The sequence below is a fragment of the Microcebus murinus genome, chromosome 15 (genome assembly GCF_040939455.1).
Source record: "Microcebus murinus isolate Inina chromosome 15, M.murinus_Inina_mat1.0, whole genome shotgun sequence".
Classification (NCBI taxonomy): domain Eukaryota; kingdom Metazoa; phylum Chordata; class Mammalia; order Primates; family Cheirogaleidae; genus Microcebus; species Microcebus murinus.
In genome coordinates, this window is record NC_134118.1 from 53,342,734 (window position 1) to 53,353,895 (window position 11,162).

Genomic DNA, 11,162 nt, shown 5'->3' on the forward strand with positions numbered 1-11,162 from the left:
TATCTGTTGTTTTGTCTATTAATATTTTAGTAAAGATTTTTTTTTCTTGATCTTTTTTTTTTTTTTTTTTTGAGACAGAGTCTCGCTTAATTGCCCAGGCTAGAGTGAGTGCCTTGGCATCAGCCTTGTTCACAGCAACCTCAAACTCCGGGGCTCAAGCAATCCTCCTGCCTCAGCCTCCCCAGTAGCTGGGACTACAGGCATGTGCCACCATGCCCGGCTAATTTTTTCTATATATATCAGATGGCCAATTAATTTCTTTCTATTTATAGTAGAGACGGGGTCTCACTCTTGCTCAGGGTGGTTTCGAACTCCTGACCTCGAGCGATCCGCCCGCCTCGGCCTCCCAAAGTGCTGGGATTACAGGCGTGAGCCACCGCGCCCGGCCTTTTCTTGATCTTTTAACATGCACTTTAACCTAATATCTTGGATTGAATTTCCTAGAAAGAAAGAGACCAAGACAGGGAACTGGGAGCATGTGATTTATGGAGAGAGGGCTCTTTTGAAGAAATGTGTAAGAAAGTGAAGCCTAACAGGGAAGAGGGAGGGAACAAGTGAAGATGTGTTCTGGGCTATATAACAGCCTTGGCCTGACCCACAGGGGAAGGGTTCTGGAGCACACCCTTATGCAGTTACTCTGCTTCAGACAAAGGGGACAGCCTTATAGCCCCAGCTCAATCATTGATAATGAAGCGTCACCTGAGGGCAGAAGAAGACTGGGAAGCAGCAACATTTCGCTAGGCCATGCCCAAAATGCAGACTTGTGAGCAAAATAAGTGTGAGTGTTGTTTTAAGCCACTAAGGTTTTGGGGTGCTTTGTAACACCCCTACAGCAAGTGGAATACATGGGTTCTGAAGTTAGTGGAAATCTCACTTCACATATAGCAGCTGTGTAATGACTTTGAGCAAGTTGCTGAAGTCCTCTGTGCTTTCGTAGAATCAGTACTTACCTCATCTTCTTAGGAAGATTAAAAGAAATTCTATATGTACAGTCAGCCCTCCTTATTCATGGGTTCTGCATCTGTGGATTCAACCAATCGTGGATGGAAAATAATCAGAAAAATAATAGAGGGTTGTGTCTGTACTGAGCATGTACAGGTTCTTTCTTGTTATTGTTCCCTAAACAATATGGCATGACAACTATTTACACAGCATTTGCATTGTATTAGGTATTATAAGTAATCTAAAGATGATTTAAAGCTCACAGAAGGATATTCTCAGGTTATATGCAGATACTACACCATTTTATATAAGGGATTTGAACATCTGTGGATTTTTGTATCTTTGGAGTGCTCTTATGACAAATCTCCCAAGAATACCAAGGGGTGACTATGTGTGTGTGTGTGTGTGTGTGTGTGTGTGTGTGTGTGATTACATAAAAAAATTACTTAATAAATGTCAGTTCCACATATAGTACAAGGTAAGACTTTAACCAGCACAGGTGCTCCTTGACTTACAATGGGGTTTCATATGATAAACCCTTCGTAAGTTGAAAATATTTTAAGTTAAAAATGCATTTTTTTTTCGCACATGCACACACATGCTTTATTGGGTGGCATTTTGACAAGTTTGTGTGTGGGGGGGTGCCCATTACAGCAGGAGCCTGTCCAGGGGCTGCAGCTTGTGTTTCCCTACTCAGGAGAGGAGGAAGGCGGGACTGGGGGGAGCGGGGAACTGGAGCGGCAGCTTGCACGTGTAGGAGATGCCCCTCGGTGGCGCAGTGGGGAAGGTTTCTGGGCCCAGAAGCTCCAAAGGGCAGCGGTGGCTTGGGGTCTTTCTGACCTTGGATTTATCTATTATTACTGGCAGATGCTGGCAGCAGTTTTGTGGAGTATGCAAAGCAGGCAGGCTCTATGTGGCTAAAAATACACTTATTTGAGTTGTGTTTAAAACAATTGAATGTACAAAAACTTGAGGTTTGGTCCAGTGGGCTTTATGAGCTAATGAGTTTCAGCCTACAGTGAAAAAATAACCTAGGGACCATCTTTGGCTCGTTTATAGACATAATAGACCATACCCTGACACTTCCACTTTTTTCAAAATCATATAAGACCAGAAACAAAGCACATTATGATGGTAACAGTTGTCTCTTCAATGGAAGTACTGTATAGATTATTCCAGCATAAGGGGTCTCAAATATAGCAACATATCCTGTAAGATATCATGAGCACAGATTTTTGATCTGCACAAAGGCAATCACTTTCCCTGAAATTTTTATATTACACTCAATTCTCAAAATCTAAATGCTACCCACTAATCAGGGGTAATTTTTACAATTGGGATGTTGCCTTTTAACAAAACTGATGCTCCACATTTATCTCAACCTAGAAGATTACTAAGATCAATTGACAAGGTAATTGTTCCAGAAATGATGAGTTCAGACCTACTGTTAATGGTTTATCAGGAAAAAAAAAGAAAGAAAAAACTCTCATCATACCACAGGAATTTTCTACAATATCAACTTTGAATGAATTGATGTAGTTTGATTCTGATTCCATATTTGTTTCCCCCTTTTTTTTTGTTAAAAATACATTTAATTCACTTAACCTACAGAACATTGTAGCTTAGTTTAGGCTACCTTAAATGTGCTCAGGACACTTACATTAGCCCACAGTTGGACAGAATCATCTAACAGAAAGTCTATTTTATAATAGTGTTGAATATTTCATGTAATTTATTGGATAGTGTATGAAAATGAAAAAAAGAATGGTTAAATAGGTACTCAAAGTATGGTTTCTACTGAATGTGTATCCTTTTTGCACCAACATAGGGTCAAAGAATTGTAAATAGAATCATTGTAATCAGGTCCTGTGAATAAACAAAGGCATTTTACATGCATTTTCTTGGTTTGTCACATAACTTTGTGATATTGTGATAAGAAATATGTAATTCATCTTCATCCCTGGTTTCTGGCACAGAACATGTATCATAAACCCCTTGAAATTCCCTGATAGGTGTGAGAGGATTGTATTTTGATATTCCTAATAAGCACCTTTAAGCCATATCTGAGTTTGTGCATATGGGATGACTCTTGGTGGGGGCCTAGGTAGCTTCAGGACAGCTGGTTGCTAAAGGAACCAACCATGTGATTAGAGAGTTGGAAATTTCAGCTGCAGTCCTGACCTCTGAGGAGGGGAGAGAAGCTGGCAATCGAGCTAATCGCCAATGGCCTATAATTTAATCAGTCATGACTTTCAATGAAGCCTCCATAAAAATCCTTAAATCATGGGGTTTGGAGAGCTTCCAGGTTGGTGAATACATCCATGTGCTGGGATGCTGGCACATCCCAGCTCCACAGGGCTTAAGCTACTGCACACAGGACCCTTCCAGACCTTCCCTTATCCACCTCTTCATCTGGCTGTTCATTTGTATCCTTCATAGTATCCTTTTTAATAAACTGGAATGGTAAGTACAGTGTTTCCTTGAGTTCTATGTGCTGCAGATTATTGAACCTGAGAAAGGGGTGGTGGGAGCCCCTTAATCTGTAATCAAGTGAGACAGAAGTGTGGGTAACCTGAAGACTCACTACTTGAAAAACGTCCCAAGTAGGGGCAGTCTTGTGGCACTGAGCTCTTAATCTGTTGGTTCTGTGCTAACTCTGGGTAGTCAGAATTGTATTGAATTATAGGACTTTCAGTTGGTGTCCACAGAGAATTAGATAATTGCTTGGTGTGGAAAACCAATAGATTTGATGTCAGAAGGGTTGTGAGCAGAGAAATAGTTTTCCCGAAAATGAAATGTTATCCCCTTCAAGTAAATGTTAAACAATGAAAGTAACTTCGATGTGGTTTATGTATCATATAATCTCACTTAGAAGGTATCAAAATTTTCTCAAAAACAAAAGAAGTAGAATTAACCAGCTGCAGAACTGATATTTTTATGGAATTTTATCCATAACTGTATTCATAGGAATTTATGCAACCATGTGAGAGTAAAAATGGTAGTGTATTGTTAACTTATATTAGACTCATATTTCCTAAGATTCTCTGCTAAAAATTCACATCCATTATTTCATTTGATCTCATAAAATATCTGTGATGATAAATCCCATTTCACAGATAACGGAATAAGGCTGCAGTTAAATAGCCTAAGCAATGCTAATCCATAACAGAGTGGCAATTTTAAATAAGATCTGTTTATTAATCTAACATGGTAGTTTTAAAATTTAGTGACTTCCTCTTGAGTTGTAAACTTAAAATGCCAAACGAGATGTCCCCTGTGCCAAGCATTCTTTCTTAAAGTAACTGCAAATTTCAATTTTTTTTCCCTCTAACCTCTACTGGAAGAACCAGTAGATACCAAACTTGAAAATTAGTAATTATGAAATGGTAGAGGGAAAAACAAAAGCCATTTTGTGCTATTTCTAGGGTAATGAAGGAAGGATTAAGGATACAATTTCAACTCAACATAAAGAAGAATTTTCCGATAGTCATTGCTGCACAGTATTGCAAGGAACTGATTTTTAAAGACGCAACTTCAGAAAATATATTTAGCCAAAGTTTGTGAGTCTCTACTCTGAAATCCACTGGCTATATTTTTTTCTTTCTGCTTCAGGATATTTATGCTCCCATCAATTTTAGGTTAACAGATTATTTATGTCAAAGACTTATTGAAAAGTGCATCATTGATCTTTTGAATCATTTAATATTGTTTAATTTATATCTATTAACATTAAAAATATAATACACATATATACCCACCAGCATACCAAAGTACTTAAATAATTATAAAAATATTTGATATACTTACTCTCCAATATTCTGATATGTGTGTACATTTATTGTTATTTCTTAATAAACTGGGAAATCCTGCAGTTGTTTACTTTGTTAAAATCTTAGAATTCCATCAGAAAAGTAGATCCACTTTAACTTTAACTTACCTCTAAGACCTACTAACCCTGTGCACTAGACCTTTTTTATCATTAAAGGGACTACGTTGATATTTTCAGGGGCAGCCAATAAATGTCATTTCCAGTCTGACACCTATAATTCTTCAGGTTTTAGTTTAGAGACAAGTTTATCATCTTGGCTTGCCATCCTTGAAAATAGGTTGTTAAAGTGAAAAATCTGAAGAACCTTTATAGCTCCATTCCCCTCAACTGCCTTTATACTAATATTAATTTTGTTTTAATTCAATGCCTTTTTAAACTCCTCTTGTACATGATTTGTTCACCAAATTATAATAGTTTGTAGACTGCTAAGACAGCCACAATTCAGAGGCCAGACCCAAGCAATTGGGGCCGTTTTATGTCAAAATAAAATCTGGAGAAATTCCAGCTGGTGGACAGCCCATGGGGCATATATATCTTAGAAGTGTAGTAATCTACTACTTTATGGACTTCTGCACAATGCTGCTAGACATAATAAATTCAAATAAAAGGCAGCCATAGATAACATTCCTTGAGAACTACCCACAGCAGTCCTATAATCTATTGCAAATCAGCTGAACATACAAGCAGGCTATTAAGCATAAACTCTACAATTTTGCATTAAATGCCCACAGCTTCTTAGATGAATGGATGGCAGGTTTAGCACTTGGATGCATTTTATAAGGTGCTGCAGTATTAGAGGCTTAAAGATGAAGCTTTTCTTAGTCTTGATATTTTTTATGCTGCCCAACATAAAAAAATTTATCAGAATAATTCAATATAGAGCCAGACATGCTGACCGTTTTCTAATATTCAGAAGGATGCTTTAAATTTTTGCAAAATTCCATTTATTATGTATGACTAATAGCTATTTCAGTTATATGCCTTTGGAATCTTCACAATTGTTTGCTAGGAAAGAAGACATTTGGAAACTGTAATTCTAGTTATGTATCTAACAATGCTTCAAAAACTTGTACAATTCATTTAGTCTCTATAAGGTTTACCTTATATATCAAATTAGGATGATCGAAATGATCTTCGTTGTGCTTTCCATTTCTGTTAACAATGGATATGTGTCTTTGTGTGTGTATATACACACACACATACTTCCCTGTGACTAGTTTACAAAGAATATTTCAAAATAAAATTAAAGAATTATGCTTCGATTATTTTATTTTTATTTTTAAAAATAACAAAAAGTAAACTAGCGTTGAATCGTGAAAAAAATATTGATGTAAAAAGTTTGGCAAAGCCAACAAGAAAAAGAAAGAAAACTTGTTTGGCTGTATTACTTTGATACTTTCTTTTTAAACAGTGGGGAAAAAAGTTGAAACTTAAAATATATATCTTGCAGATTGTAATTATTACTTAAGAAAAAACTATATTATGAAAGGTTGCCCAGAGCTGTGGTCCCCAAGCCCCAGGCGGAGGACTGGTACCGGCCTGAGGCCTGTTAGGAACTGGGCTGCACAGCGGGAGGTGAGCGGTGGCCCAGCAAGTAAAGCTTCATCTGTATTTACAGCCACTCTCCATCACTTACATAACCGCCTGAGCTCTGCCTCCTGTCACATCACTCAATATCTGCCATCATCCCCAAATGGGACTGTCCAGCTGCAGGAAAACAAGCTCAGGGTTCCCACTGAGTGTGCATTATGGTGAGTTGTATAATTATTTCATTATATATTACAATGTAATAATAATAGAAATAAAGTGCACAATAAATGTAATGCATTTGAATCATCCTGAAACCATCCCCCCCCATCCCCCTAGTGCAATGAAAAATTGTCTTCCATGAAACTGGTCCCAGGTGCCAAAAAGGTTAGGGAATTGCTAATCTAGATAATATAATTTTCCAGTGAAAATGGATTAATATGGCATTTGGTGTCTTGTTATTTTATATTATAGTGCTTTATATTAAAAATTAAAAGAAGGAGCAACCATTAAAGTTTATTCTATTTTCAACTGGGCCCTCCCATTATATATGGTGATACATCAGAAATGTAGTATGTTAGTTACTTTGTCTTCCTTCTACATAATACAGATTAAAGTGCTTTTTGCTTTGAGCATCGTGATATAAAAGTTAAATGCATGTTCCTAAATTACTTTAGTAACACCATTAGATTAATATTAATACTAAATGATTAGTAATTGATAAGTGGTACACATGGATAATGAAAGAAAAATATGAAGAAAATAAATTTTTCTTTTGAAGTTCCAATATAGTGTTCTCACATACAGTTACTATAAAAATAATGAAAAAACTTTACATATGCCCATATGATGTGCTACTGAATACAAATGCAATTTTACAAATAGTACTACCAAGTCATGCTCTTTGTAGCAGTGTTAGCATTTATGTACCATTGCTATCAATCAGCATGGATGCAGAATTGTTTACCATCAGACCTTGGACTGACAGGCTGCTAAACAGCATACACAGGACTTCCCTTCAACTATTCTACAGTGTCAATGAGCAAGTTTCCAAGTTTCTACTAAATTTAGCTTGGCATAATTGGTGACAATTGTAGATGTTTAGATTTTGGACATAAAGAGTTAAAGATAATCTAGAAATGTTATGACTGTTTTCTTCCATCCAAACCCAAGGACTTCTCAAGTAAAGCAAATAAATAACCAGCCAAACTTACAAATAAAGAAAGAAATAAGATTAAAGCATGTTTGATAAATAATTTCCTATTTATGAATGAGAACCTTAAACCTAGTCTTTAGAGGTCATGGAGAAAGAACAGCCTTTCTCAGATTCTAGCCTTGGTCACAGAATAAAATGTACATCTATATGCCTAAAATAATATATGTACACATGATTTTTGAAAAGAAACTGTGAACTCACTGCTGAAGAGACTGCCAATATATGTACTGAACTTGACTATTCCAAGTGACTGGCACCACACATTGTCATGCTGGCTTTGTAGGAGGCAAATCTCTTCTCTTAGGGAATTTTATGAGCCTTAAACTGCAGAATAAATACTAGACAAGTAGATTTTTATTCTTGAATTTTTTTGTTACATCAAATAAGTTAAAGCATATTTTGAATTATGAGACTATAATATTATATACCAGAATTCTGATTGGCCACGTAAAGTACTGGCATTCATCGTAATAACCTTTTATGAAATTACAGTGCCATAATTTAGAATATCTTATTAAATATTCAATGTTATTCCTCATTCACAACCATCTCAATTGTGACCATTGTCTGGATGGACAGATGGGGTGGTAAAGATGAGATGTGGAACTAAAATCATGTTAGATACTTAGGGTCACTGTAAGAGTTTCCAGAGAAGCAATAGACTTCCTGTGTAAAACATTTTTGAAACAGTAAATCTGACTATATAGTCCCTATAGTACAGCCTTTGTGAGTTGTAACCTGTACAAATTGAGGTCGTCTTGGATGCAGTATATCTCCCCAAGATTTAGTTTTCTTTCTGTAAAATGAGGACATTAACATCACATTATCTAAGATCCAGTCTATCCTTGACATTCTAATCTAGAATTCAGATACTTAACCAGAAAGCAAATAAGATTTCTACTTATAAGAAAACATGACCTTCATTTCTGTGTATGTGAAAATATTGTTATGTCAAGAAAAAGATGTTGAGATTCCTTCTTCTCAGAGCTGTCTCCTTAAGGAAAGGAATAAATATGATCCCCAAACACATGATATTTCCCAAATTCTTGAAACTAATTTTCAAAATTAATTTCTTCATCTGTACAGTCCCTCCTGAATAGTTATTTAATTGGATGGGTATTTTTCCACTTTTTCTCACAGAAATTAGATTTCTAGCTTCTAAGCCAAGATTTTAGTGTCTGCATAAAGAATATTGTGCTTTTTCTTGGCAAACATGGTACATGAAAAACATTCCCATTGTCTGCTAAAATGAAAGCTTAAAGCATCAAAAATTAGAAAAAAATCTGTAAATTCATCACAATTTAAAAATTTCAATTTGTTTCAGATACAAACTAAACACTCCTCAGATAAAAGAACCTCCAAAATAAAAATAAATATCCTATGGGTACAAAAGTCATATTTACAAATTCTGTCACTTTTAAAATTTGACACATTTTATCTAAGGAAACTTCTTATAGTGTTATAATTAAAATAAGCATGAATCTATACCATACATTATAGGTAGAAATTCTTTAGTGTTCATAATATAGAATTCATCAATATTAAAATATTTATAAGTCAATTTAGGCAATACGTGTTCATTGAGCAACCCTTTATTGTAGCTCATTCTTGGTAATGCCGTTTTTTGTATTATCTTTTCAAGTTGAATAAATAGATCAAGGAATTTTTTCACTATGTATTATGTGAATGCAGAATTTTCAGGTTCGTCAATTTTTGTAAATGTAAAGCACATTTTCACATTTACTTGAGCATTTTCAGTTTGGACAAATGATATGTTTTTATCATCTCCTGCATTTAGGCTGGATTCATTTGTTTATTTCTAAAAGTATACCTTTCACTAAGATGTAAGCTTAAACAGACTTTGGAGTAGTAGAATATTAAAAAGATGTTTTAATAAATGCTGAAGGGCTTCAATGCAGAGGTTCTGTCCTTTAAGATGGTCTAAAAACTTCAGACTAGTTCCAATTGAAAGTGGTTTTGTTTTAATATTCTATATGCAAAGTGTTTTACTTATCAAATAGGCATTTCATTTAACTGTTTAAGTGGTTTGTTGTTCAGAGCTTGATAATCTTGGAAACAATGTTTCTCTTAATAGAAATGCATACTGAATTTTATGATTATAGAACAAATAAGATTCAATGAACAGATATTCAAGAAATATATATCGAACTCTGTATGAAACAAATCTTTTATGCAAAATAAAATGCATCTCTCTCTTTATAGAAGCACTTCCCTTTATTGCAGACATATTGACTAATCCATTTCTATTTCATTCTGGATCCTCACAGCCCTTTATGCTTGTCCCAAAATTGTTAAGTGCATGTTGGCAGACATCCATCAGTTCATTCTAGCCTCTCTGAAATGACTCTCAAAGGCTACATCTAGACTGTATGCAGAAATTAATTTTATCTTTTAAAGGAAGGGTGATGCTATAACTATAGAATGCCACTTCAGATATCTTTATATGGTAAAAATCATTTTTTATCCAAGAAAATTGACTATTTTCAACGTATTCACTATACCTGGGCCCATCACTAAATAGTTTTTCTTCCACCTTCTTCTGCCACTATCATTTTTTAAACAACACTATATTGTCAAGTTTTTTTTTTAAATTTATTCGTGGAAGGAGGACTAAAAAAGGACAGCTCTTGAGAAAATTTGTGAATTAAGTTATTTACCCTTTTCATGACACAACTGGATTCCTTTCTCTGCCAATTCCTAGACACTGAAAGTTTCCATACAATTCTCATCTCTTCAGGCAACTTTTATCATGGAAAATATCTGAAGCATTAGGTTAGATGATAATAATATCTCAACATACTGCTCCTCTAGGAAAATTTGCACATCATTAAGGACCAGAACTTTAATGACATAACTTTAGCCTCATGATAGGTTGGCAAGAGATATCTTTCCTTGGGAAAAATTCCCAGTAAAATATGTGGTTATGTTAAAGTACACCTCCAGATTGGCCAAATTTAGGGCTGGGCAAAAACTTGTGAATTGAGTGTGTTTATAAGCCTTACAGGCATTGTCATTTTATTACCTCTCCTGATATTAAACATTTTGTTTTTTGATGAATCTTTTGAATAATAACACATAGACAACTTACCTATTTCTGATGATATACACACACATATAGATATATCACATCAGAAAAGATAACATATCTGTGTATGTAGTGTGGGTTTCTGAATCTTTGGTCTTATTTTCTTGAAATGCACAAGGATGGCATGTGAACACTGATCCCTCTATTGGCATTAGCACATTGGTCCAGATCATCCTTTTTTATAGTTTCCAAGTATCCCATCTGACCTTAGTGACAACTCATTTTAAAAAATGATGAGCATTATTCTGTGTTTCGTATTAGAAGTATGGATGCAAAAAGCATATTACAAAGGATGAAAAATGTAACTACATGTTGCAATCTATTTCTTATGTAGGTCATTCTCTTTGATCCTCACTTGAAAGCATTACCATTTCCAGGAGATGTTACAGAAAAATAAAAAGCAATTACCACCACATCTCAGTTAGAGGAGCTTATAGTATTAAGGGTTCATCACATTTTTCACTCTTCCTCTTTTCTCATCTGAAAAACAGTGTTATACAGTTTCAGGCCAAGGAGTTGAGATTTTACTTTTCCATTAGGAT